Here is an 8,063-nt window from a genome sequence, read left to right on the forward strand (position 1 = left end):
TGATTTCCACAGAACATTTAGATAGTATTGGTAGTTTCAATTAAAAATAATGTACACAAATGTGCAATGACTACGAAATACAAAAATTGACAAACAAGTAAATATATTTTACTCTCAGATACGATTCTGTTCTAAACAAAGCAACAACAGACTTGTGCAGAAAAACATCTAAATAAGTTTACGGTTGATTTTATTTCGCTATGTAAATGGTTAAGGAAACGATATCGATGCGAAAAGCAAAATCTCGCTATGTAAAATTATTTAATAATATGGTTTTCCATAACCTCGATACAGCATAAACAAATCCAATCTGTTGTGATTCACGTGAATGTTGTAAGTGGAAGCCATGCTGTAGGGTTAAGAATGTTGTAATTATAAGCATGCTTCATGAACAATGTTTGATAAAGTTAACGATACTGGACGGTAGTTGTAATATAGGCAGTTTTTGGTTAACATCGTCAGTACTTGATCCCAAAATATTTGAAATTTGCATACAGGTCAGAGTTTTTTCAACTTAAAAATAACAACAGAATCAATAATAATAAAGTAATTAAAGAAGTACGAATAAATGCATAATTGGTCAACTATGAGTTGCAACAATCGTATTAAATTAGACAAGAAATTTGATAACTAACATTGGCATTGATTTGATATTTTTTGATAGGATGTTTTGAAATAAGATCTGATTAATTAAAGATGCCCCGAAAAGCATAAGTGATACCCATCATTTGACAATAGTTGTTGTTTAATCGTGTATGAATATATGTCTAATTAGCTAAAAATAAGTTCTTTCGGTGCATGCGCAAGCAGTACTGTATTCCAAGACATAGTGCCACAGATTTTTTTCTGACTTCAATTAATTATTTCTAATATTTTTATCTTGAAGTAAAACTAGAAGCTCAAACTTTTCCATGGTGGTATAGTGGAGCGGCTAAGCATGAAAATCGTTCAAATTTTGAAGAAAGCATGAAACTTTGCATATGATCTCTTTAGGACATAAGGTTTCAGAAAAAAATGGACCCCAAAACATCACGGCCCCTGGCGGCCGCCATATTGGTTTTCAAAATGGCCGCCAAAAACAACCTTCTGTGACCCATATCTTATGTTCTATACCAGCTAGACCAAAACTTTAAACGTGTACACCAATATTATTAATGCTTAGGAACATTCTGGGAGCGTTAAACTTCATCGAGAAAGACCGCCATTTTGCATTTCAAGATGGCCGCCAACTTTGCGAGCTATATCTGTATAAAATACACCTAATTGGCTAAGCTAACTTTAAGCAAATAAACACTTGCAAATAAAGTTAAAGTATCAATACTTTTATAGTGTTTGATACATAAATAATGCGATTATTATTTTATTTTCAAAATGACCGCTATTTTGAAATCCAACTTACCGTATAAATACAAGTTGTTTTCCTATTTATCTGTAAAAATCAAGTTAACATTCTTTAACGTTTCACCCAAATTATTGATAGTCATTATTATTATTACTTAGGATCATTCTGGTAGTGTTAAATTTCATGTAAAAAGACGCCATTTTGTATTCTAAGAATGCAACCAATTTATTACATTTACCTATATCTGTATATAAAGATAATATAACAATTGGATTAGCTGATTTTAAGTAAATAAAGAAAACCTGCAAATACAGTGAGTATTTATATTTTGTAGCTTTTGATACAAAATAATTCCTTTCTGATTTGAATTTCAAAATGGCCTTTGTTCTGAAATTCAAGATGTCCGGCAGTATTAAATTAAATGTTCATAAATTAACCATATTGGCCTATAATTTCGGAAATATTACGTAAAAACTTAATTAACTTAATTCTACTAAAGTAGATATTAACGTCTACAAATATTAGACATACCATTATTCTCTGAACCAATCTGAATAGATAAACTCTTTCAGAATACAGCATTTTGGAAAACATTCATCACACCCATTATCATGCAAAGAAGACAATAATAGTTCTAGAATAAAATTTAACACGATAGCAATATTTGTCATTCTGGAAAGAACACTCATACAAGAGCTATACCATGTAACTGAAAATAGCCTATTCTGATGGAGATCTTCACTACATCGGCACAACATCCTATTGGTATACCTTACACTGTCTACAAATGCAAGATGTACCCAAAAATTATATAAAAAATTGTAGAGACTCATTAATGTTACTTGTAAGAGAGAACGGATATCTGATAAGCTGTAGAGAGCAGAGATGTTTCCGAAAGATTCAAGTTGTAAACAACAAAAACAATCGAGGATCATCTCCTTTTTGAATGTCGAATGGAAGATCGTATTTGCCAGAAGAATGGGAATCTCCATGACGGCTAACGAATATATTTTGGAGCTTAAAATATTATTTTTCATTTCCTGCGTTCAAATCACTACATATATTGGCTTATGTAGATATGGCTTATGTCACGACATGTATTTGTTGTTCTATTGTGGTCATTTTGATACCTCATTTGTCTACTTTGTTGAAAAAATGCTAATGTTATGACTATTTTTCATTTTTCAGTGAAATTCGAGATGGTGGCCATATTGATGACGTCATAACCGGAACTTATACGATGTTAACATTGGTTTTGGTTGTTTTTGTTGCTTAAACTGATTGACAAGTGGTCAAAAAACTTATTAGAAATAATTGATTGCTGTTGGGAAACATTTTTGCTGCGTCAAACAAAATATGAAATATTTGCTGAAAAATCACCATTTTTGAGCTTTAAATCCGATTTTTTCATTTCCTGCGTAGAAATCACTACATATATTGGATGTTTTGGTCCTGATATGTATTTGTTGTTCTGTTGTGGTCATTTTGATATCTCATTTGTCTACTTCGGTTGAAAAATGTTAATGTTATGACTATTTTTCAATTTTTAGTGAAATTCGAGATGGCGGCCATCTTGATGACGTCATAACCGGAAGTTCATCCCAACTTATGCAATGTTAACATTTGGATTTGTGATCAGTGGGTCATAAGGGTTCAGAAAAATATTGGTTCGGAGGTTTGGGGTGGGGGTGCATGTGGGACCCTCCTAGCCCATGGCCTGTGTTCGGTGCAATCCTGCACGACTCCAACAACATCAGGACACTCCACTTAAGGAAGGATTTCGAGTAAGTCCAAAGCAAGATTTTGCCGCAAAAACTTGGATGTCTACCTGGTCTGACATGAAACCTTGTGGTACGTTTATCAATTTGACAGTAGTGGCCCTAGAAATTAACCACAAACAAGTCCTTGCGAAAATAGTCATACCTGCCTCTATGACCTTTTTTATACAAATGTAAGCTGTGCCTCCGAGCCAGAACTCCCAATTCCAATGCAGGCTTAGGATATTAAGATGGCGAAGGTAAAACAGATGATGGTGTTGAATTAAGAACAGAGATGATGCAAACTAAATCCACAAAAAACATATAGCAACCGTCAGTTAAACGTTAATACGGCACAAAGGACTGAGTGAAACTAAATAGTAGCCATGGAGAACAAGACAACTTTAAGTCTTCAAAGAGAAAGTATATATGGTAATTAAAAATGTGGAGATGATAAAGAGTATAATCAAGATTGGGAACCACATAGACTGAAAACTATCTTATTGATATTGTCGTCTGGAACCTTGCCGACTTTAGTGTAGGTTGACATCGATATATGACAAAATGTAGGACCGATAATGCAGCTGCTGATTGTACCATAATAACTTTTGCGCGTGGTTATGGATAACTTGACAGTTTCATAGGAGTTACACTGTGAGGAGTGATTTGAAAGTAGGAAGCCGAAGTATAAAGGATTGGTAGAAGATATCAATACCCTAGAATGTCGAAATTGGTGTTCCTGTTTCCTGCATGTTCAACTTAAAAGCTATTTCCAACATTGGAAGTAATAGGCAGTGAGAAGAAATCAGCTGAAGATGTACTGTCAAAACAGGAGAGAAGACGCCCGACTGATCGCAGTAGAATCCACAGATGGAGAGAGATTTGGCCAATCACTGCTGATTTGTGACTTTGAAGATGTTCCAACTGAGGACTCGATGAAGCACATGAAAGATGATCATCTGATGACGTCTGTAGAGCAATTCAGATATTTATTCCAAGATCATTCAAGGCATTTCATAAGTATCGACATTTTAACTTTTTACTTCTCTTACTGAGTGAAATACGGAGACAACTTTAATTCAAACGGCCATCTTGGATCTTGCGGTCATTTTGAAGTTAAAATAAGAATAAAATTATTAATGTATCAAACACTACAAAAATATATTTACACTTGCTATGCTTGGTCACTATACGCTAATACTAGCCGATTTTGTTTACCATAACTGCATGGTAACATTGAACTTTGAACTTGCGTAAGAAAATGTTCTATGCAACGTAAAAGGACTACTTTTTTTTAAACAAACACATGGCTTTGTTTACATTTTGATGCAACATTACGTGTATATTGTTGTTTTTCATAGAATTTTGGAAAAATGTAAACAATAAATACATGTTTTATATTTATATATGATTCAAACAATTTTTAAATTAACAATTGTATACAGAAACGGAAAAATATCCCGACCGGGGCGACGTGCTTTCATTTTTGTTGAAAATGATGGGTGTCAAATGTAAACATTACCTCTGTGTCTGTGTTCGTCATACGATCGAGTCTTTTGGGTGGACGGGCGTGAGACCTTCTGATAGAGGTCAGTTATAAACACATCCTCTTGTCTTTGTTCTTTGAGAATTTAATCATGTGTATTATAAAACATGCACCGCTAGTAATCCACGTGTTGACAGTTACGCGTCACCACAAATACATTGTATCCATCGAACACAAGTTGTTCCATCTATAGCCTAGATGGCAATGGATATATGCGTAGATTATATAATCACATGGCTCCGAAGGATGTAATATCGTCAAGTCAGACGACAATCTCAAACAAATTTAGCTACTTGAACACTGGTGTTTTGACAACTTCGGAAAACTCCACTGTGTAAGCGTGCGTCAGCCTCGCCTCGCTGCACAATAACGGTCACCGAGTTCACACATGTGGCCGAGAACAAATACTTTATGTTATTACGCTATATATGAACTTTTTGCAAAATTTAATACCTACTTAAAGTTATGATCTGATTAAATAAAAGTATCTCTGAAATTTACTTTGTTTGTCATGTTTATTTTACACTAAAATATTGAACTTTTTTGTCGTCGCGGATGAATAATTCTACCTTACGTGCAGCGTCATCATTCGCTGTTCAATTGAGTAAGCTCCTCCCACTTTTGACCGACTTTTATTGAATAATTACGTCACTTTCAAATGACGATTTTATTGCATAAAATATAAATAAAAAGTCGTGGGAGTGTAAATATAGGGATTGGATTCCGTTTTTATGTTAACCATGCTTGTATGGAGCAATTCCTCTAAGAATATATTCAATATGGGGCGCTAACGCGCCCCATAGAATATATTCTTAGAGGAATTGCTCCATACAAGCATGGTTAACATAAAAACGAAATCCAATCCCTATATAAATACTCTCACTATATTTGCATGTGTTTATTTGCTTAAAGTAAGCTTATAGCCATTAGATGTCTTATATACAGATATAGCTCGCAAAGTTGGCGGCCATCTTGAAATACAAAAAGTGGTCCTTCTACATGAAGTTTAACACTCTCAGAATGTTCCTAAATGTCAATAATATGGGTGTAGACGTTTAAAATTTGAGCCTAGCTGGTATAAATCGCGAGATATTGATCGCAGAAGGTGGGTTTTGACGGCCATTTTGAAAACCAATATGGCGGCCCGCCAGGGGCCGTGATTTTTTGGGGTCCATTTTTCTCCTGAAATCTTATGTCCTAAAGAGGTCATATGCAAAGTTTCATGCTTTCTTCAAACTTTGAACGCTTTTGCCAAAAAATCGACCTTAGCCGCTCCACTAGTAATGGTGTTAAGTAAGTAACTTTTAAGTTGTTACTGAAGAAAAATACTAAATCGTCTGCCCCTGTTTTTGAAAGAAAATGAAGCGATGACATAAGTTCTAATCCAAAATTTTTCAAAAAAAAGTCACGAATTTTGCTATTTTTATCACAATGCAAAATGATATGGCTAACATGATCATTAAAAAGCATATCTCAATATTGACATAATTCTATACAATTTGATATTCGTGAGTTTACACAAACATTCAAAATACAATGTACTTGACTATTTTTTCTGTGGGAACTTTACAGCGAGTTCAAAAATAAAGTGCAACCTATTTTTAGGCTGAATAAATTTGAATCTAATAAAATCTAAATTATTTGACATACTTTCTAGATGTGATCTTAAATCAAATTTGTAAACATTTTATAAACAAGTTTTCGCCAATGTTTTTTTACTAGAAGAAGTATCAGATTTAATATAATTAGTTAAAGAATCATACAATGAGTATTTTCGTAATATACTTATGATGTCTGGTATGTAACCTTGTTGTTTTTCTGCATTCAAAAAACACGTAAAAATCTGGTGAAAAAAAAATGTGAATCAAGAATCCACTATCCATGGCAATAATTCTTCTTACAAACAATAATTTTCTTATGTCAATATATGATTCTATGGTAATCCAACTGAGCAATGATACACACATATACAGTCCTGGTCCTCATCCTAAAGCCTTGAACACATTTTGACAATTAACTTCTGCGCTCGCTCTAGCATATTTATCTCTGAACTATTAAGAAGCCACAACTCACATCCGAATAGAGCAGATGAATAGATCTTAATTTTGGCCAATTTGGCAATAGTTGCAGGGTTAAGAGCATTAGGATGAGCACCTGACTTTAGAAGTGTCATAATACCAGTTTTTAACTTACAACATGCCATTTTAGTTCTTTCGACACTATTTCTGTAATGATTTAACAATATACCAACGTGTTTGATTTCAGTAACTACTGGTAGAACACAATTGCAAAGTAAAATATTAAATACATTGTACTTAGTGCGTTTAATGGACAACACCATAATATTGCTTTTAGTTGAAGAGAACGTTAACTGCCACTTCCGACTATAATTTTCATATATGTTAACCATGTCTTGCAAACTTGGATAATTTGTACTTAATAGACACAAATCGTCTGCTTGAGTGGTTTATAAAATTGGCCTTATTCAATGCCAGTGTGAAGTGGAAATTAAATGATAATATACTTTATGCATGCAAACAAAAATCAGACAATACCGTATCCAAGTACTAAAATAGTTATAACCGGTAACTTATTTACTGAAGCATATTGGTGCCAAATTAGATATGAAACATTAATTTGCGAATAAATGCAATACTTTTGCGAATAAATGCAATACCATTGCGAATAAATGCAATGCAATGCTATTGCGAATAAATGCAATACTTTTGCAAATAAATGCAATACTATTGCGAATAAATGCAATGCAATGCTATTGCGAATAAATGCAATACTTTTGCAAATAAATGCAATACCATTGCGAATAAATGCAATGCAATGCTATTGCGAATAAATGCAATACTTTTGCAAATAAATGCAATACTATTGCGAATAAATGCAATGCATTGGCGATTAAACGCAATACTTCCGCGAATATATTATTATTTATTTACTGATAATGTATTATGAGTATTGAATAATGTATGTCCGATCATTTTCTTGCAGATTTTTGGAGTTTTTTTGGAGTTTCGTGGCAAAGCGTGAGGTGGATTTTTTTTTATTTCAAATTAAAAATTAATCTGGGCATATAAATGTATAAATATAATTTACAAAACATACAAAAAGGGATATAAATTATTTGTAAACATTGTTTGTTTTTGTTTTGTATTTGCTACCGAAGTATACTATTCAATGTTTATACTCAAAAAAGTCAAAGATGACTTTTAAATCCTTGGTCTGTTTACACTTTATTGGAAAAGTAGAGATTTATACTTAAATTACTTGTATTTTTATCAGAAACATATATTTGTACACTAAACAATGTGTATATATGTTTCTGGTTTCATAAAGAAATATCCATGCGTCTGTGTTTTAATACTTTTATCGGTATATTCAATATTTCCATCGGAATAAATTAAAC

This window comes from Argopecten irradians, chromosome 7 (genome assembly GCF_041381155.1).
Source record: "Argopecten irradians isolate NY chromosome 7, Ai_NY, whole genome shotgun sequence".
NCBI classification, from domain to species: domain Eukaryota; kingdom Metazoa; phylum Mollusca; class Bivalvia; order Pectinida; family Pectinidae; genus Argopecten; species Argopecten irradians.